Source organism: Xiphophorus hellerii, chromosome 21 (genome assembly GCF_003331165.1).
Source record: "Xiphophorus hellerii strain 12219 chromosome 21, Xiphophorus_hellerii-4.1, whole genome shotgun sequence".
Taxonomy (NCBI): Eukaryota; Metazoa; Chordata; class Actinopteri; order Cyprinodontiformes; family Poeciliidae; genus Xiphophorus; species Xiphophorus hellerii.
Window position 1 is genome coordinate 10,125,623 of NC_045692.1, and position 22,307 is coordinate 10,147,929.

The window sequence follows — 22,307 nt, forward strand, 5'->3', positions numbered from 1 at the left end:
TAATTAGAAATAATTACAGATAGTCATGCAGTCTGCATTTCCAAAGCAATGAACCATATGCAGAGCAAAATTTTAAAAAAAGAAAAAATATATTTTTAGTGGGTTTATTCTGTAATAACTTAAATATATGGGAAACAGGTCGAATGAAATTAAACATTTACCCTTTTTTTTTTTTTTTCAAAGATATGGAGTGCAAATTTTTACTGAATCAAAATCCAACAACTTTTCATTCATAAGTATTTCAATACAGACCAAAAAAATTTCAAAATGCCCGGCAGTTATCGCTGAGGGAATTTTTTTGGATTCGTGTCTCACAGCTACTGTCCGTTTGCACTCTCTTTCAGGGTTGTTGCTGAAGTCAACAAACATGCAACAAATGTCCAGATGTGTCAAAAAAAAAAAGAAAATACCAAAGAGTGTGTGGGGGTGGGTGCACGCAGGCAGGGGTGTGTGTGTTTGTGTAAAGGAGAAATAGAGGAAGAAGCAGATAGGATGAATTCTGCCTTCTTGCATTAGCAGCCTCACCAGAAAAACACTGCCGTCTTTGTATTGGAAATCAAAGCTAAGGCCAAGCTGATATTATGTCCTTCTTTTTGATTACAGGCAAAAACAATGATTATTTATTTACCAATTAAATTGATTTGTTGTTTCTGAAATCATATCATGCAGAAATGAGGGGGTGTTTTCGTATGTCAACTACAGCTTCCGTCTCTTTGCTTTTCTTGAATATGGTTGGCTTTTTTGTAACACCAGTGCACAAGCATGTATGCCTGCAGGTGTCCATGCCTCGTGTGTTTATAGTCTCAGGAAGCTGTTGACCTAGTCCCCCACCACCACCACAACCACCACGTGTGTTCGTAGGAGATCCCTTGAACCTGACAACGGTGGGAGTGGGGAGGTGGAACTGGAGTCAAGACTTTGAACAAACCATTCTGATGGACAACAGGACCAAGAGGGGCTGGGCTGAACAGGGGAGGCAAGGCAGGTATAAAGATTCCACAAGGAAGGTCATATGAGTCAGTAGCCTATTATGGATGACTATTAGCTACTATATTTCAATTTATTTTGTACTCACAATACAGTTGGGTAAATAATAATAATAATAATATCATATTTTTATTTTATTGTAGTTTAAGGGGTTTTTGTCGTTGGTCATGGTTTTGGCACCTGATTCGATGCCGAACAGACGATCCCATAGCTCGTCAACTGAGCTGAACACTCCTTTCAAACAGCTAATGCTTCCAACAGCAGGTGGACAAGGGGTGAAAAATACAGCCGAGGACTGCTGGAAAGTGAAAAAGTATTTCTGACACAGACCAATACTCCAAATAGATGCGGTAAAGATGAGTTTAAGTAAAAAGCGGGCAAGAGAAGATGAAAGGAGTCGGACTAATGGCAGGGAGTCAGATGGAGAGGATGGTTGTTTATGGATGAAGATGGTCTGAGAGGATGAGAGGAGGGGAGAGGCTCCGGTGGAGACGGAAGGTAAGGGAAATGGAGGTGAAGGCGAAAGAAGAGGGAGATTAAATGGAGAGGAAAAATGGAGAGGAAAATGTTTGCGAGGAGGTGAAGAAGAGGAAGCTGGAAGGAGAACAGGTGAAGATGGGAAGGGTTTGAAAGAGGTCAAGGAGCACAGCCTTTTATGGTGAGAAAAACGAAGGAGTCACGTGTGTTCGTGTGTGTGTCCTCCTAATAGTGAGAAGAAGGTGAGGGGTGAGGTCCAGGCCCACGTCTTATCAAAAATAAAAATAAAAAAATAAAAGTAGCAGATTAAGATGGACAGTCTGAGACAGGGCTGAACCCTGTGTGTGTGCGTGTGTGCAGGGGTGTGCGTGCGTGTGCGTACGTCCTAATGCGCGCACACATGTGTGTAGGTGTGTCTCCACGCTTTCTCTGCATGTGCATGTGCCTCTGAGTGTGTGTTTTAATAGCCACAGTCAGAGAGCCTCTGTCAGACGGTCAGCTAATTGGCCATCTTACAAGTACAGAGGAGGCTGCTCGCAAATTGGCAAAAAGGGCAACCGGCTTCAATCTGATACCAAACTCCCCTCTGTCATGGTGCTGTCCATTAGACAACAGCTTAAGTCAGGGAAATGGAACAAAAATAAGGAAAAACAGAATACACAACAAGGGGAAAATAGTGCCGTAATTGTGCTTTGGAGACTCCAATTGTTGTGCTCGACCCGTGTGTAGCGAGACAATGGGGATCATGCAAGACTTAGCGTAAATAAAAATTTGGAGGAAAACATGGAACTCAAGGGGATGATGTGTTTTTTTTGTTTTTTTTCTTAATATTTGTGTGTGTGTTTTCCTGTTGCAGAAGCCTCATGTATTTTAATCCATGTAAAGTCCCAACTGGGTTCCAATTAGGAACAGGTTTCCTAACGCCCTGTGGGGAAACTGATAATTATGCTGTTGACTGTGGTTGTGACTTGCAGTGTTTGTGTGTGGGGGTGTGCGTTGGGGTGTGCGTGTAAAGTGTGGTGCAGGGGGACTCTGCACATTTTATGATATTCTTTTTTTATCTTTCCGTAATGTTTACAATGCTGAAATTGTTAGTTGTATCAAATGATCCTTCATAATTAGACACAATACTGAAATTCAGATCCTCTTTATCTCAGTTGTTCATCATAAGTAGTGCATCTAAAACACGCACACACACGCATACACACACATAAATTTTACCCTTAAACTAAGCTTGAAGGCAAAATAGGCCATTACTGTTGGGAATAGTTTCTTAACATTTTTAGGCCATGACTATTAGGCATTTCTTTAGGTGTTTGTGTGCTATTTAGATGGACTTTACAGTAAACTGACAGAGTTTTTCTCATTTTCCTCTCATGTTTAGCCTGCTGTTAATCACAACTCTAGCAAATAATTCTCCATAATTTAACATGATACACAAATTTTAATTCTCTTAAGCAAGTTCTTTTCACACCAATTTGCAATGATCAGTCTTGCAAAAGTATTCACATCCCTAAACTGTTCTCACATTTTGGGAAGTTAGAACTGTTAACTTAAATGTTGTTTTTTTTTTTATTTGTTTGTTTGTTTTTTAGAAATTCTGTTTTTTAGACTTGGAGAAAGCAGCAAATAATTGTGAAGTGGAAGGAAAAAGGATGGCATGATATTTTTTTTTTTGTTTTGTTTTTTAAACTATTTCCAAACAGTGTAGGTATGTGTACCACCTCCCTGAGGCCATGCCTTTTTCTACAAGTCTTCTGGGGGTATGTTTATACCCTCTTTGCATGTCTAGAAACTGATATTTTTGTTCAGTCCTCTTTGCAAAATCACTCACACTTAGTCAGACTGCATACAAAGCATAGAAAGCCTTGCCTCAACAGACTTAGATCTAGACTTTAACTGGGCCATTCAAACACAGGACATGCTTTGATTAAACAACTCCATTATAGTTCTGGCTACATATTAAGTCTCATCGTGAATGGTGTATTTAGGGTTTAGTTTAATTTTGATCTCTTAACAAACTAGAGCTTCTTATTGCAGCAAAATGCAGTCTGGGATTCTTTTGCCTTTCTTTCAACATAACTTGGCCCTTTTCCATAAAGCGCTGATATAAGGGCAATTGATAGTTGGCTGTGGATCTCTGCAGCTCCTCCACAGTTTGCTCTTGGCTAATTAGTGCTCTCTTTGTCTATTCTTTTAATTTAGCTGGATGGCCATGTCTTGGTACTTTTGCAGGTTTACCTTTTTTTTTTTTTTTTAAACTTTACCCCTGACCTGTCTGCTGTGTTCCTTCATCGTAAGGATGCTTCTTGTTTATTAATGTTCTCCGAAAAATCTAGGAAGCATTCACAGATCACCAGATATTATATTGGACACAGATGAACTGCTTTTACAAACGGGGTCAATTCAAATTCATAAAAGTGTATTGGATTTTTTTATCACAAAAAAGGGGGTAAATACTTTCCAGTGGGTGGAAGCATGGAAAGTGTTAAGCGTGAGCAGTAATGTGAGCTATTTTCAATGTTACAGGTAGCGGTGCTCTGATGCTTATACCCTCCATCTAACCTTGAAAACAGAGAGTGACGCTGATGTAGTGGACACTGTGCCTCTCCTATCTAACCTTAAATGCTGAAAAATGTCCCCTCAAATAAAATGGATGACCCAGCTGTCACATCTGTTATAACATATATATTGTTTTACAAGGTTGAGCCAACAAGCATGCAAGAAAAGATTCAATTTTAAAGCAGTTGCAAACTGCTTTTAAAAAAATTATAGTGTTAAAAAAAAAAGAATAAGTAAAAAAAATGGATTTACATTTAAGAGGACATCGAGGTAAGTTTTTACTAAAAATTCCACAGATCCTTTTTGTTGTTTGCACTTTTTTCATAACATGTTAGAAAAGTGCCTTGCAGAACAAGTCTGGAAAAAAGGGCAACATTTTTTTCTTTATACACACACATATGCAGGAGGGTGGAGGGGTTCCATTTTTTATTTTTTTTACTTATCCATGTCGGACAACATTCTGTTAGGGGGTATCAGGTATAAATTCCACTCCAATTTACAAATCAGAGATAATTTCCATACACCGCTGTGAAGATTTTTCACATTCAAATGAGTGGGTGTAGGGTTGAGAGGGGCACAAGGAATCTTTTGAGTCTGCAAAACACCAAAATTGTTTAGCTGTCCAATCGGGTGTTATACTACACATAATATATGGTTATTTCATACAGCCTCCAGACTGCCAAGATGTTTTCAATTTGGCATGGCCCTGCGATCATGATATCACAGAGAAAAAGTGAGGGAGAGCTTCCAGTCTAGGATGGCCAGAGCAGCGAGAGGGCGATCATTTCGCCAAACTCAAAGGCTGCCCCCCCGCCTCCCTCTCCTCGCCTCTTTCTCCCTTTCTCACTGGGACGAATAATTCCACAGTTGCTGAGGCACTGAAAAAGCAATCTGCGGAATACCCCAGGGTCATGTCTGTGGCGGGATGATTTGTGTGAAATGTCATACATTAAATATAAGTTTAACATTCAGCCCGGTGCACTGTAAAACTGCCCTGTCGTTGCCACAGTCCACCATTTCCCCGAGTGCAGGGAGGGTTCAGGTTCAGGAAAGCGGTCACAAAGGAGTTGGACACACATACGCGCATACACACCACCCCCCTGTGTCGGCCCAATCTCAAAGGTAGTGGGAGAAAGGTGGAGTGTAGACAGCGGGGAGTTGTGAGGCCATTCAATCTACAGCTGCATTTCATTTATGATTGTGAGAGCAAAAACTTTGTTTTTGTCTGTGAAAATCTATCTTTCTGTTTTTCTTATTGTCTTTATTTACATGTGTGCACTGTATAAAGGAAGGGTCACAGAGAGAACAATATAGAGAAAACATTGGATAGACTATGGTCCCAGGGACGTTTGTTGCTTTGCATGGAATTGAGAAAAGTAAGGTAAAAATAAAAGGGAGGGCAGTACAGTAGTAGCAGACAGGCTGATGGACAAAGACGGACAGTGGGTTTGTGAGGCAGGTGTTGAATGTGTGTCCAGGCTGTGAGATGAGAAAGTAAGAGAAGTGGTGAAGAAGGGGGGTGAGGGAAAGGTTTGTGACTAATTCATAAAGTTTCAGGAAAATAGCAGCCCACTGAAAACAACAGAAGCGAGGGACAGGAAAAAAGGTGTCTCAAGGGACTTCAGTGAAGCAGTCATCCCAAAGAGCAGGAGAGAGAGAAAGACGATTCTGTCCATCCCAGTAGATGAGAAAGAAATGACAGAGGGGCTACAAAGGATGTCATCTGGCAGAGGGACAACTGATGAGCTTCCTCTCTTTTCTCTTTGTCTTTCTGCCTTCTTCCCTCCTGGCTTGTTTGTTTTGCTCTTTGTCTTTGCCTGGAGAAAGTTTCTGTCTCAATGACTACAATCAGATCATGTGTTTGATATGCAAAGAAGCGTGTTGTAGCCATTCCAGAAATGCGAATTTCAGTGCAGATAGCCAACTTTGGGGATGATCAAAGGGCAACAGTAGATGTTTTAAATGTAACCATAAAACAGTGTATCAGTTATGATTAGGCTATGCCAGGCCCAGGTGGATATAGTTCATGAATCTAATTATGTACCCCTGTGCGTTCCCAATATATTCTTATCTACTTGGCACAGTTCAATTTAGTCTTTGCCTGGTGGTGTTTGACAATATTTGCATCTAAAAAAAATCCATGCATCCTTTCTACAAATTCTGCTTATTATTGCCATGAAAGAGCTCACCACTAGATTTATCAATTTCACCTTGAAGGTGTTGTACTTGCCAGTGCATTTGTAAGCAAGCTGGGACTCTTTGAAGACGAACACAGTATCGTTCAATCTGCAGGCCCCCCTCTTCTCTGCGCTTCTCCTCCCATTTCACCCCTACTTCAAAGCAGAAAGGCTGAGATGAAGGTTTGGAAAGAAATGGAAAACAAATTGTTCATTTGTATCTGGGAGGAGACCAGACACTTGAGCAAATGTTCTCCGCATTCTCTCTTTAAATGCGCTGCACTAAAGTTATCTTAAGGTTAGTCGCAGGAGAGACGGAATGAGACGAGATCTCAGTAGCTGTTGTTTTTAAGATCTCAGCCAGACAATCAAACGTGTAAATAAACGGGAGGCAGCTCAATGATCACCTCCAGGGCAAATTGCAGAGATACTCAATGCATACAGCTGAATGAGAATCTTCCACAAGCACTGTGGAAGAGTTTGCTAGAAAACCTTACTTTAAGATTAAAAACACCCACCAAAATACATAAGCAAATAAATTGCCATTGCTTCGTATAATTGTCCTGTATTACAGACACATATTTTACTACTGTGAGACGATTCTCACTCAACTGATACTAGAAGGAAACTACACTACATGTGAATATGAAAGGTAGTCATTTATATTTTGGTCTGATAATGAATAACTAAGAAGTGCCCAGGGTAGTTATTAATAGACGTTGCATTTTTTATCATAAGTCATAATCAGGGCACCACCTGATTATCAGAATATCAATAGCCAAATATATATTTTAGACTGTGCCAGGTATTGTTCTATGAGTACTGCCAAGTGAAGAGTGGTATTATAGAGGAAAAGATGACACAGAGTGAAATTGTGCACTGGTATTCCCAAACAGCAAGAACTACATCATATACAGAATTAACACAAGCAACTTCTCTTCAAAATACAAGAAATTAACAAAACACTTCTACTTTTTAGCTGAAATAATCTAGTCAACAAACTCTGTAATGAAGCTAATTGCATTCAATAATATGATAAATTACAGAAAAAAACTAAAAACGAAACAAATAAAAATGAAAAACAACAGTCAACAAAATGATGCAGTGATATCACTGTGATATTCAATTATCATGCAGTGATATCAAATTATTTTGACAAATATTAAGCATACAGCCAGAAAGGTTTAAAAAAATGATGTGTTAGAATGGCCCAGTCAAAGTAGAATCTGTTGACTCTACTTTGACTATAAAACTGAAAATTAATACTCAGATTTACAGTGTATCCAGTTTACCTGAACTAGAATTGCTTCATAAAAATGAGGGGTCAGAGATATTAGTATCTAGATGTACAAAGCAGGAACAGACATAACCAAAAAGGACTTGTCTGTATTTGCTAGAAAATGGGGGTTTACAAAGTATACAGTCATTATAAATGTAAGGCACGCTTCTGGTTTTTACGAGTGCATTTTTTTAAAACCACATGTAATTTTGTCTCACATTTTTAACTCATAAAAATCCAATAGAATGCAATAAGGTTTAAGAAATGTGAAAAAATTCCTCAAGGGGAATGGATACTTTGCAAGGCACAGTATCCATATATATACAGTATCTATATATATATATATATATATATATATATATATATATATATATGTGTGAGATTACTATATGTTTCAGGTTGTTGTGATAATGAATATAGATCAAGAACCATAGTCTAAGATCAAGCCTTTGCTATTAGTAAAATAACACTGCTCACTACCACTATTGAGGCAGCCATTACATTCAGTGTGCCATAGATAAAAGACCTAGTGGCTTTGATCATTGGAAATAAAATTATGCTCTTTCATTGAACAAATAAGAGTGTCTTTTTGATGACATGCTTGACTTGACTAAACACACCATGCTGAGTTAAATAGATGCCTTCTATTAAAGAATCTGAGAGGCATTCAGAAAACATGCATGTCATTGTGCTTTACTTGCAAAGGTTATGTTGGACATTTAAAAAGATGAAGAAGAAACTGATCTATGCTCTCAATCACCTCTGAACCAATTTGTTGTGCCTGTCTTCTACTGATGAGACGGTGGACTGAAATGATGAGCAATACTTAAATGGAGCTTTGTTAGCAACAACTTGCTTTGATGTTCCAGAGCTGGATTTCATTGCGATTCATACACAAAGACAGGATATGAGACGTGCCGAGCAACTGACTGAGTTATCATTTGTGAACACTAACAGTCTCAGGTCTTTATTTGGTTCCTGTCAGAAGTTTACATACATCCATCAGAGGCAAGAATGTCATTGATTTGGGGCTTTGAAATGCTCATTTGAAATGTTTTTTTGTTGTTGTTTGTTTAGAGTGAAATTAATCAAAATATAACTGCAGTAATTAAAAAAAAATAACTTGGTTCGCAAGTTAATTGAGAATCCATACAAAATATTCAAATACGTCTCCATTTTGGGAAGTTCAAGAAGACCCAAATTGTCACCCTTATAAGCTATTACATTGATTGGAACAACCCAGACTGCACATAGACTGCGCCAGTCTATGGCACAAAACAGCCATAGACTGGAACTGAAGTGTTCACTTTCACTGTCCACAGTCATAGGTTTAGCATCAAAGTGAACAGAGTATGAAGCCCAAGTAACAATCACAGAAAAAAAAAACAAAAAAAACCAATAGGAATATCTTCAAGCTCTACTAAGGTTTGCAGCCAGCTACCCAAACAGACATATCAAATGTCATCTGAAAAAATCTTGTTCAATGGAGAAAAAGATTGAGCTATTTGGCCCCTGGGGCAAGACTTATGTTTGAAGTTAAGGCAAAATTTGAATGCAAATAACGTACCATCTTTAACGTAAGATAGTGACTACATCATACTTTGGGTCGTTTTCACCATCAGATGTACTGGTAGATTACAGAAGATTGATGGAATAACGAGACAGGACAACCCTGAATTGTTTACCTCAAATCAATGGCTTGATGGTTGCAACTTTGATGGGGCAACAATTTCAAAAGCACATCATGTTTACATTCAGCTTCTAGAAAAGCCTTACAAAGCACCAACCTTTATCATATTGAAGATTTGTGGGACTTAACAGCTCTGTTCTTGGCATGACACCAACTTCTGCAAAAAAAAGTGAATAAATATGCCATCAGAATCATATCAAATGTTTGGTAATTTAAAAAAATAAATAAAAAAACAAATAAGGTGAGGATGGAGCTTCTTTGGGATATACATAAAAGTCATAGAATACCAAACCCATGATAATGATACATGGACTGATGGAAGCAGGACAGACTATGACTCCTTGCCATTATCCTCAGGCAGGCAAATCAAGGCAGCAAATCAGGAACAATAGAGCCCCTCAAAGAGCAGAGTGGGGATCAAAGCACTGCTAACTGACCATTGCAGTCCAATTGAAATATTCACTTTGCATCTTTCCAAACATAATGGATGTTGAAAGTGGGAGGTGAAAAGAAAGAGCTGCTTGCTCACATTTGATGTCAAATTATAGATGGTAAAAAGAGGGGGAAAGTAGAAATGCACATGGCAGTCCAGGCCTTTTCCAGTCATCTGCTAAGGCCTCATAATGTCCCTTGGTTATTTTTTGACTTTGAATTTGCAAAGACCCATTCTCCCTCTTTTTTTCCCTTTCTTTGAACCCTCCAATGGTAACATCATGATGATATATGAGATGCTGTGCTATAGCCGTTGTGCATGTGGAGTCGATTGAAGCAGGCCATTTCTTAAAGTGTCCTCTCACTTTCATTCTCTCTGTACTTTCTAATCTTCCTTCCCCATTCTTCCTGTCTTTGTCTCCCCCATCACTTCCTCTCTCCATCTCACCAACTCTCCATTTGAATGTGTTGATCACCTGGGGAGATGCTGCATTAATGCTGACGCCCAGTAAAAGGCAGAATCTCCTCTTTATTTATCTGCACTAAAATTCCTTCCAATCTTTCCAGCACATTTCACTCAATCACACAACTCAGGCCATTCCATTAGCCACACAGGGGCGTTTTACTCCATTGAGCACAACACGCCCCGCACTTCGATGAATATAGATTCCCTTAAATTATGTATAATGGGAGTGCTCAGATTTTAGCATTTTTGCTAAGAGGGTTTGAATACGTACAAGTTGTTTCTGCTGCTTTTTTGAGTGCATCTTGAAATTTGCAGTATGTAAGAGAGACCAGAGACACTTCCTTTGAGTTTGTACATGGAAATGAGGGGAGAGGGGAAAGAGCGATCATGCGAAGCTAGCTACACATCACATACAATTTCTCTCCAAGTGGGGATGACAGGGAATTGTGGATGAAAATCAAAACAAATACACATTCAAGCTGTGCACTATTTTCCAGGTATTTACAGCATATAGCATCAAATGTAAATGCATACTTGATTATTTTTAAAAGGCTGTCAGCTCAGCGTAGTGTCCATTGTTGTCTTTATTACCAAGCCACCACCTCGAGTTATCTTAGGCGGAGGTCCTATTATCAAAGGTCCCATTATCAAACGTCTGAGTTTGATGGCTTATTGTAGGGACCATTTTTCAGCTCCAAGTGCGAGTAGAGTGACTAATTGGATAGTGACTAATTTTAATTCAGATGCAGGCAGTTGGTGTCCATGTCCCTCAACAGGAGGGATGGACACAGCCGAGATATAGCAACAAACAGACCAGGAATTCTATAATCAGAACAAAATCAACATCCTCATTACTGACTCCGAGCTGCAGCCGGCATCAAAAAGAGCTTCAAATCTCTCTGCCCTTGTTTGCAGGCTGTGATTATGTTCAGTGTCAGGCCCAATACATGGCCGTTTTTCTCTGTTGCTTTGCATGGAAACACGCTCACCGAGATGCTAACAACTAATCGGGCAGGGGATGCTCAAGTTATTTTATTGGTGTGACTAAAACCAAGCCAGTCCAATTTTGAAATATTTTTTTCCACGCACCAATCTTTGAAAGTGCAAAATCATGAAGCCGCTCGTCAGAACCTCTCTGAACACAAAGCAGATGGTGTCATATTGCTTTCTTTATTTCCACCAAACTGTTTATCAATGTATTCATAAAAATGCTTTATTAACTATACTATTATTATAGTATTTTTAGTACGTTTGTGTTTTTTCACTGCTGCACACGATTACCCACAGGGTGTTGCTATAGACAGACCAAAGCAGGATGATTAAAATGTGTCTCTTTAGATAAGACTGTCTTTTGAAAGAAATAGATTTATGTACCTTTGCTTAAGGAATCAACATTAATCACTATCTGATTTTAATACACTTTGTCTGTGTCTTCAACAGGAACTGGAAAAAAAGCCTAACGTTACTTTTTTTCTGCATTTTTAAAAACACATTTTTTTTCACCAGTATGTTGTCTGTCCTGCAACAGCCTATAGCCATGCCATTTCAGACATTTTTTCAAAATTGACAAATATATTCAATTAATTTTGTTTTCTTTATTAGCTGTGCAATTCAAAAATTGACCCTTCTGGTAAGAAAAAAAAGACAATTATTGAAAGACAGCCATAGGAGGCCTCACTTTAGTTTTCCAGATGGCATGTAGTGATCTCAGAAAATAAGGAATAGTGTGTTGTGATCAGCAGACACATGCTGTAATAGGGCGCAAAACTAACACTGCACATCACCCAGAACACACCATCTCCATGGTGAAACAGGGAGATGGCTGCATGATGCTCTGGGGATGTGTTTAATCAGCTGTCAAATGGAGACTGGTCAAGGTTAACGTGAAGATCAATGAAGCCAAACAGGAAAATCCCAGAAGAAGAAAAAAATTGATAGGTGCTGCAATTTACCCTAGATATAGAGCAGGACAACAGCCCTAGACATACTGCTGAAGTTGCAAGGGAATGGTAGAAAATCTGGTCTGAAGTTCAGATCTAAATCCTATTAAGAATCAGTGGCAAGATTTGAGTTCAGTTGCTCTGTTCTGAATGTGTCTATGCGATTTGATTTGCAAAGAAAAATATGCAAAACAATATACAGTAGTCTTCATGTACACAAAGCTGGTAGAGACATACTGTAAACCTCCAAAGACTTGAAGCTGAAATTCCAGTGAAAGGTAGTTTTACAGAGTAATAACTCATGTATGTTGAATATACATGCAGGCCACACTTTATAGATTTTTATTTGTAATAATTCTTGAAAATGAGACAATTTCCCTAAACTTTACAAGTATGTTTTACCTTGTATTGGTCAGTCAGATAAAAATAACTTGTTTAAAATTACGATTGCAATGTTGAAAAATATGGAAAAGTTGAAGTGCTGTTTGTACTTTTACAAGGCAGGGGGACTCAACTTTTCTTTTCTGTTACTCGTCATAGAAATTAACTTTAATTCATTTATAGTTGTAAGTCACTTCTGTATATGAAATTTTTGGCCCAGTCTCTCCCCCTTTGCTACAACTTGATCCATTCTGACATTTCCGGTAGTAAGACCAAGAAGATATCAGATTTTACTCACCACTACAGATGGACCAGAGCTTGACCTTATGCAGCAAGGCTTCTCCAACACCATTCACTCAGCTGTCTTATTTTATCACAGCCTAATCCTCAATAATATATTCCATACTATCACATGACTGTGCAATTTATTTTCCGCCGGCTATGCTTGGCAGCAACCAGCATAAAGCAAGGGCCAATAGGTTGACAGTTTCCAGGACCTTCGGCATGTTTCATGAACATTTCACCTGTGACACCTGCTAAACTTATGCCATTTAAATACAAACATATGTCAAGATCCTTTAGGAAAGAACTCATGGTGATGTAGCAACAGTGGTAGTATGCAGATGAGTGGCAGAAAGGGTGTCAGAGGGTGTCTAAGTCTGTGCAGGTTTTGGACGCCGCCTGTCCGTGTTGTTGGTGTGTAATGGAAGTGTCACCCTCGAGGAAAGCTGCTGGAAGTTCAGGTCACGATGCCCTTCAGCATGACACACACACACACACACACACACATCGTCGGTGTGACAGAAACATGCAAAAAGCATACAGCCGCCATGGCAACTGAATCTGTGTGTGCGAGTCCTCGTGAGGGTCTGCATCTGCCGTGTGTTTGTGCGCGTATTGATCCGACGTGACGTCTAAACTGTATTATTGACCTAAATGTTGTTTCTAACATCTAATCTGTTCTAGCTCAGATGTAATTTTGTCAAGAATTTAGAAACACTTGTTAGTTTCACTTAAGAAATTGTCGGCTGATGGGAATTTATTGCACCGATTCAGATGGATTGCTTTCATAAAACCTGATGTTGCATTGAGGGAGCCAAATATAGCAAGTGTTCCAGTAACTGTATGATGCCTCAACACACACACACACACACACCCCTGCCTACACAAACACACAAATAAATATACGACAAGCACTCTCACATATACAGACGTGCACGCACACTTTTATTGATCTACAGCTTAGCTCATGCCAGCAGGTAGTCCAACTCACCGGTTATTCTGAGGAATTGCTTTCAGTAGTTCCATCCACACACAAGCTACGTGATTGTTTCCAGTGGCTAAATCTACACAATTTGTACACGGCCAACTCTTAAGACACCATCACCTCCTCTTCACAGATCAAGAGCCGTATTTGTCGATACCACACACACGCATTCAAACTCAAAAGCATGCTGCCTTTTAACTCAAGCGTGTTTAAAGCTGCAAGAGTATCAAGTTAAATGCTGTTGCATAGTTAGTTCTTCTGTCCTGTTCTCCCGTCCCTCCATTTCCATCGCTTCCTCCTCCCAAATATTGCCTTGCATGCTTTTCTGTCATAGTCACGCTTTTTGATTTCTCTTTACAGCCCCGAACTCAGCACGGGGTGTAAAGAATAAGGGATTAAGGCATCTCGTTTGAGTAGGTTTGAGTGGTTGTGGTGTGCATGTGCACGTCCGCTTTGTTTAGTTGCCTTGCATGTACGGCTGTGTCGCCTCTTTGAATCCAATATGAAAACAAGGAGAAAAAAAAGGGGGGCACAAAGTTCAGTTTGTTGAACTAACATTTGGCACAATGGCATGTTTCTCATTAAAGTCAATCAGTCCGTAGACAACAAAAGAACCTTTCACTCACGAGTATGAAGTGAAAATAAAAAGCAGGGAAACAGTTTGCTGGCACCCACTCTCTCTGTAAAATGTTATGTGTATGGCCCTCCACCTCTTCTCCCAAAATTGGCCTCTGTTGCTTAAAACGAATCGAATTAAGATGTTCAAGGATTTTCTTGGTGCCCCCCCTCGCTCTTCAGAAAGGTCATAAGTCCATTATAAATGTGGCAAATAACTGTGCTAGGGGAAACAGATGCTGAGGGATGATATGAACATAATTTGCTGTAAACTGGAACTTTCTCTTCACTAAGAAGAATGTTGTGTGTGTTTGTTTTTTGTTTTTTTTACAACTGAATCAGTACCTTTAACTAGGGCTTGTAAATCAGGCCTGTTAGAGACTTTATTTAGGTTTACCTCTATCTGACCTCCTCATACTCTATGAGAACAGCAGTGGGTTTTGCATGAGAACCAGGTGTTTGTGCATATTGTGGTCATAAAATTGTCTCAGAGGGGCAGACAGTAAAACAGACATTTAATACATTTGTTGTGATGTACAGAATGCAGTTTCTCAATTTGAATATGCTCAATACTAAATCCTAGCTTATGTGCTATATTTACAGGTTTTAAAATGTTCATACTGTGCAATGTGTGTAATGTGATATAGGTCTGATCAGCATGTTTTGTAATAAGGAAGTCTTTTTTCAATAGTAAATATGACTGAAATAAGTGTTTTCCTGAAAGTTTGGCAGGAATTCTTAGAAAACTGACTGAGTGTCTGTTTGTGGGACATGTTTGCATCTTCAGAACACACTGTGCATTTATTCAGTGCCTGCTTTGCAAAACACATTTGTTTGTTTTTTTTAAATGATATGCTAATTAGGAAACATAGAATAAAGTACTTCTGCACAAATCTGGCTGAAAAAATAAACTTTAAATATTGTCTCTCTGTCCTCAGTTGCCAAAGTTTTCATTTGCGACAGTGTGTTCAGAGTGATGTGCAATGTTTCCAATGAACATCAGTTATTTTTGTTTTGCTCTCATGAGACAAGAGCATGTTCCTCACATTTGCCGTGTGACCAAAATCAGTTTGTGTCACTTGTAGTTGTCGGCACGTTTTTCCACCCAGTTGCTGTGGGACTTTCGGTTGATATCGTCTAACCTGCCAGTTTAGATGGCCAATCGTTCGGAGGTAGACTTGCAGTTGTGCTATACCTTTTCCTTGTTTCATTTTTTTTGTTAGGTTAAACTATGCTTCATGTTATGTTCAGAATTTTGGGGGAAAATACAACCTAACACTGACAAAACACACCTGTGGGTCTTTTACAGAGCAGCTGTATTTATATAGAGATTCAATTCCACATATGTAGACATTATTATTAATTTGGAGCAGGGTGCTTGAGGGAAATATGCAAAAAGCTGGTCGGCGATCAAAAAAACAGGTTTGATTGCTGTAATGCCAAGAAAGAGTTTTACGTTTTCCGAGACAGGTAGGAAAATTTCCCGGCATTCCATTATTGTCAATGTTTTTTTAATCACTTTTTACTAGATAGACTGTATAGTACCATGTTTTCATGATGTGAAGATATGAGTTTTTGGTGAACATTATCCATTAACGCTTAAAGACAACAAAAACATAAAGACAATTCCACATCTTAACAGAAAGGGATTTTTCTTCTGCTTTTGTGAAGATGTGCTTTAAAATTTTAGGGTAGCTGCATTTAGAGTTTGTAGTTATTACATTCTTTCTCAATACCTCAATACAACCTCGTACATCTATTGGAAATTAGCCTGCTTATGCCTTTGCTCATCATGGCACTCACACTTAGCAGTTTAAGCCATCCATCAAGAGCATCTATACATACAGAAAAGTTGGACCGCACATTAAGTTGGACAGAAAATAGTTCCTATCTGAGAATCATCAAGAACACTAACACACCTCTCTGTGTAATACTCACCCACAATGTTGTTTTTTAAGGGTATTTTTATATAATTAACTTGATATTAATGAACAAATTTGGGATCTCTGAATTCTAGACTGAGATTGTTTGTTTTCCAAATGGGTCTAACTTTTATCAAGACAAATCCATAAATAATGACTAAAAGAAAAAAGAAACTGTTTGAAAATGGTTGAAAAAAGGAGAAAAAAAATACAAGTTCTTATGATTCCAATAATCAGTACACAGACTAACCAACAATGAAACAGGTGTATGTGCATATCTGTGTAGGAGGATGGAGGTGGCAGTGTGAGCATGCTCTATCTGCTATTTGCTTGACTGGTAATCAGGCAAACACGCTGCAAGTCTCCTGCTATGATTTGCCCCCCAGTGTGTCTCCAGTCTCAGCGCCTGTGAGTAACTCTGTATTTTTCTATGCAGACATGCATGTATTTATATACTGTCCAGACTCTACAGTGCATTGTGCATGTCTGTTCATGTCACAGCATTTGCATGCGACTTTGTCTTTGCCCGAGTCTACTGTACGTCCATGCTTTCTGTGTCTCAGAATCTGTATCTCTGTGACTTCCCTCTGCTAGGAGATATTTTGGCAACTGAGGTTTACAAGTTGTGTGTGCGCACATGCTGGCGTGTGCGTGTGAGCTGGCGTGCGTGCGTGTGTGTGTGCTGGCTCACAGATATGTGTGTATTCCGGATGGGAGTACAACTCCTAGGACATTTAATCTATGGGGGAATTTCACGCTAGTTACAGCTTGTCATCAAACGTTTCTAGAGTAAAATACAGCGGCAATCTTTTATCGTAGGATATTTGGGACAAATTTACTCAGACCTTTGAGTTTTCCGCTGCCCTCTAGATAGATTACAATGTGTCTGTGTGAGAGCAGACTGAAGGAAGAGGAAGATATTCCTGCCAAAGTTTTGTTTCCGTTTTGATGCTTTTCAACCGAGACGTGATTTAAGGTTGGAAGACAAAGTTTAGGAGCAAACTCTACTTTTAATGTTTTGGAAAAAACTCTGATTCCAAAGCTTTAGGAAGGACTGGCCTCATATATCTGCAGTCATATGTGTTCACTTAGTAAGCCACAGCTGCTAGTGCCATTAGAATGATTTCCTGTGTGCATATGTCTTTTTATCTGTCCCTTCAACACACACATGCATCTAAAGGCTCATTCCAAATTGAGTTTAGCAGGACACATATTTTACAGCCGTCTGAGTCACTCTGATGTTCAGGTGCTTCACTGTAAAATGTGACCGGGTTTGTCTTGTAACACATATCACAGCCTGAAAAAAATCTTATATACTCCTTCGTTCAACATTTTTTTTTATCTGACAAAGAAAGTCAAAGCATGAGGTTTAAAAGACTGGAAAAGAAACTAGGTTAATAGCTTATCTAGTTTTCAATATTAAAAGCTTTTAGTGTTTAAGCTGGCAGGAGGGAATAAAAAAAAAAACAAAGGACACATTTGTTTAATAGAATAATCCTTCTTTGTTTTTAAGACGACTCCAAAGCTTTAATATTTGAGCCTTAATGTTTCGACAAGCTGTTCAATCAGTTGTTTTTTGAGGACATTGCAAATGGCAGGCTGTCTCAGAAATACGTTCCCTTGTTTTACCTGACCCACTTTTTTTTGTGTGTGTGTGGGGGGGGGGTGCGCATGTGTGTGTGTTGCAGATCCCTCTTTGCTCAGAAAGTTGTAAATATAATCTCAGACACATGTTACTCCGGCTGATTTTTTTTATTTTTTTTCATACTCGTGTCAGCTGTGATTATCATAACTTCTGCCAAGACAGAAGAGTGCTCTTTCGAGTTTTGCCCTCATACATGCTTCCTTGCTTGCTTTCACACACACACACACACACGCACGCCCCCACACACAAATGTATATATTCCAACCATTGGGTAAACCTTAACTCAGCTGCCATTTCCAATGATTCCACAATGATTATTTGATGCAGTGATTTAGCTTGAATGCAGTTTGAAAGCAAACTGAACCGGGAAAAGATGAGAAAGCTGACTGACAAGCTCCGAAACAAAATCTTTCTCCCAGACTATCTCCCGGAAAGCTGTTCCAGGCAACGTATTATTACATGCTGGCCTCCAAGAGCACATTTTAACACTCCCTGGCCTCAAACTTTTAATGTCACCCTGTCTGTGTCTCAGAATGCAGCCATGTAAAATGCAGCTGTGACCATTGTACTCCTCGCCGAAACTGTTTCATTTACATTCATTTTGTGCATGGGAACAGAGGTTTCCTATTCCATCATGAGCCGAACTCTGTGCAAAACGAATTTCTCGCCTACCCTGGAGAGCAAGCAGAATAAGGATTCGGAACACACCCATCAGACAATGGAAGAGGTGGGGGTCTCACTTTTTTTTTTTTTCATATTCTCCACACCTCCCTGACCCTGCTTTCCCTTAACATGCCCCAGTAGAAGGGGGGAGGAAGAAGTGCACTGGCAACAGAGGGTGAGAGTGTAGGGACTGCAGACATGCAAAAAAAAAGAAAAAGTCAGATAAAAGTAGTTAAAAGAAAGAGAAACAACAAGATGGTAGCTGACCAAATGCTCAGCGACAGATTGCGAGAGGAAGACGGATGCAGTGAGGGATGGGACGAGGGGGAGAGAAGATGAGAATATATATGCGGTGGCCAGTGTTGTGAGACAAGGCAGGTTGCTGTCACTTTAAAAATGACTGTAATAAAAGTGACCGTCGGAAGATGGATCTGGTGATTTTGGCTTGCTAATCAGTCATCTGTGAAGAGGACCACAGCCCAGATTCAACGGCCGCCTGACACTTCCTGATTGATGCCTGTGCCCGATTAAAAAAAAAAGAAAAAAGATGAAAGAAAGGCCCATTATCTGTACTCCCATTAAACTGTTGAAAACTTTTTAAAAAAAATTATATATGTACATCATCCTTTCCTCCATTTTGTGTTGTTGGTTTCTATTCTGTGCCTTTTTTTCTCTTGTCTATTCTGTTTTTGCAAGATATTCTGTTCCTCTTGCTTATAACTGGCATAGTGGGAAGAGATGTTAATCAGCAGGGCCTAGTTTTGCATCCTGGATGTCACTGCTGTACTTTGAGTGCAACCCTCAGATCAGATCCATTAGGCCTAAGCACACCAATCAGCTCTGGAACCTGATTTGTTTTTTTTTCTTCTCATTAAATATGCAAATGAGAATATTCTCAACACGAGAGATGACTCAGCCTGTATGACCACGTACTTTTTCTTATTTTTGCCACATGACATGCGAAGGAAAAATAAAAAAATAAAAATAATAGCCCCACAGTTGAATCTCATATCTCCTCATCTCTCCAGCACTAGACACATACACAAACACACACATACACACGCACAGAAAGATTGCCTGCAATAATAATAACCCCACAGACGACAGCTTCGGCCCCCTCCTTCCAATCCTCACCTTACCCCCATCCCTCCTCCCATCACCACCACAATATACAATCAAACAAAGCCTCACTCTTACCTTGCGCATGACCAATCCTTCCATCTCTCCCCCTTTTTTTTTTTTTTTTTTTTTTTACCTCCACCATTATCACTATGCATGCTCTTCCCTTTCTGGAAACCAAACCACACCTAGCAGTAGCAACACCTTGCACTGTCCCGACTGTCCCACAGCCTACAGCATGGCACTCACACCCCCACCAAATGCAGCCCTGGTCTGCCGTTTTTCCCATCTATCCCTTTTTCTCTGCCCCAGTCTCTACCCCCCACACCCCCCACACACACACACCCTCACTCTCTCTCTCCCTCTCTCTCTCACTCTTCTCTTTCTCTCCTTTCCTCTCCCTCTGTCTTTTCCCTCTCCCCTCGCTCCTGGCTGGTGCTGGTGAAATATCAGGGCAAACGGATTCCAGCTTTTTTCTCTGGCTCAGAGGGGTTGTTCTGTGCGATTTGGCCCTGGGGTGCATTTCAGCGCTTCTGATGTGAGAGACACAGAGAGAGAGAAGGTATTGGAGGGGAAGAAAAAGGAAGTGCGGGTGCGTGTGTACGCGTCTGCGTGTGTGTGTGTGTGTGTGTGTTGGTGTCTGTGCATGTGTGCTCATGATGGAGAGAAAAAAGAAAGGGATATATAGAGAGGAAGGGTTTACCCTTTCATACTGACAGGGGACAGTCGGCAGTGTTAAAATGACAAGCCTTTGACCAGCACTGAACCACCAACCAAAGGTTTGCCTGTTGTTGATGGTTAGCAGAGGCCTTGAGGTGATCTCCATACATAATCAGGACAATCCACCACCTCCATCACAGGTGTGCCGCCATCTTGGTATCTCTGAGTCAGTGGGCTCAAGCGAAGTGCCCCAGTGCTGGATTTCTAATAGAAATGATGCATAAACATTGCAGGACTTTTAAGCAGTTACATCATGTCACCTGTCAAGTATTTGCATGATCTAGAATATACATGTACGTTTTTGGATTGACCATCTTCTTTAATTACACTCAAAAATGTGCAAAAATATTTAAGATTTATATTACTATTTATTTATCTATTTCATTTTATTTTATTTTATTTTTTTACATTTGTTCTGTCTGGATTTGTTTTTAGGCCAGACACGTATTTTCTATTAGAGCGGTAACTTTTGTTTTGGTTTGTTTTGTTGTTTTTTTGGGGGGGGTGGGAGTGGGGGGATTCTACCACAGATTATGTTTTACCCCATCATACATCCATGTGCATGAGCAGTTAACACAACATGGTGTGTGTGTGAGTGGGTGTGTCGGCGTGTGTATGTTTCATAATCTCACATCTCACTGTAGGGCGTCCTAAAAGGACTTGTCATTCTCAGCTCAGTCTGATTGTGAATTAAATGTATTTTTAGGCACCTTTTTTTCATCCCTTTGTGAACTCTGTCACAATTGAGGTCAAGCCACAAATACACACACACCCACCCACGCCTACACACACACACACACACTTCTCTCAGGAAAAAGGACACATAGCTTTCAGAACAAATCACTGTTGAACTACCCTGTGTAGAACGTTTCTGACATTTTGTTTGGGAGAAGCAGCATTTAATTGAAGGGAGGAGCGATATGGATGGCAGTTATGCAACCGAGGGAAAATGTCTACATTTCAACCCAAATTGAAAACATAACAGAGTTTGTGTTTGTGTGGCTTTGTGTGTGGGGGAGGAGGGGGGCGGTCGTGTGTGTGTGTGTGTGTGCATGCGCACAATTTCAACATCATGCCATTTATTTTCATGTATTATTGAGGATATGTTTAGATTCAGGGATTGAAAACTTTCCAAAGCCAGATATTTCAGTTAATTATTCAAATACTGTCTTTGAAAAATCGTGGAACGATGCTGCTTTTTGTTTTTATTTTATAGTTGTTTCTTTCTTTTTTTTATGAATTTGCATTTTTTTATTGGTTCAATTAATAATTTAATAATATGATTGATTAAAAATCACAAACTATGCACATCTATATCAATGTCACTTCTTCATCTACGAAATAGATTTTTTTTGTTAGGTAAATTGCTGTGCTGCTAGTGTTTTTAAAAGCAAATTGAATAGTTTGCTCCTTGTGCGGACAACTGGTTATATTGTCATCTAACTCAGTAAGGTCAGAGGTCAGAATCACCGGAGCACAGGAGAGCCTGAAGAACAGCCTTTTGCTCACAGGCACTTGGGTGACCACAGAAATGTGCTGCTTGAACTCGGGTCACCCGGTTTAATGATGTTACTGAGAGGGGAGCCTGAAGAGCCCTCGTAAGCACCCTTCTAATGCAGCGATGAAGCCAACGAGCATTTTTCAGGGTCACTGTACTTCACAAAAAAAAAAAAAAAAAGACAAAGCAAAAAAATACTAACAAAAAGAGATGCCTCCGTTTTCTCTCTTTATTGTCTTTCTTTATCTCACATTTTCCTTTATGCGTTAACAATTTGTTTGGGGCACGCATCCCTATAATCCACAAGCATTTCCGCATTGGTCATTGCGCCTCAGGATGATTTGGGTGGCTCTCTTAATGATGATGGCGTCTAGGCAGGAGTCTGACTCTGCAGCCTCCCAGCTGAAAGCCAGTGTTCGATGTGGATTTATTTATTTTTTTTGTTATGTGCCTGCAACACAAAATAA

At 39.7% G+C, this 22,307-nt stretch overlaps 1 protein-coding gene and 1 long non-coding RNA gene across 2 annotated transcripts in view; one reads left to right on the top strand and one right to left on the bottom strand.

Annotated features, from left to right (window-relative positions):
• LOC116711437 (uncharacterized) overlaps nucleotides 1-19,917 on the bottom strand; it is a 32,978-nt gene extending 13,061 nt beyond the window's left edge. Inside the window, exons 1-2 of the long non-coding RNA XR_004337230.1 lie at nucleotides 19,701-19,917; nucleotides 9,270-9,329 (exon numbers count right to left, since the gene is read on the bottom strand). This is a non-coding gene — a long non-coding RNA (uncharacterized LOC116711437). The remainder of the gene's footprint in view (nucleotides 1-9,269; nucleotides 9,330-19,700) is intronic.
• Nucleotides 16,542-22,307, top strand: part of zfhx4 (zinc finger homeobox 4) — a 98,121-nt gene continuing 92,355 nt past the window's right edge. The window contains exon 1 of the mRNA XM_032550749.1: nucleotides 16,542-16,603. The gene's annotated coding sequence lies outside the window, so the exon portion shown is untranslated. The remainder of the gene's footprint in view (nucleotides 16,604-22,307) is intronic.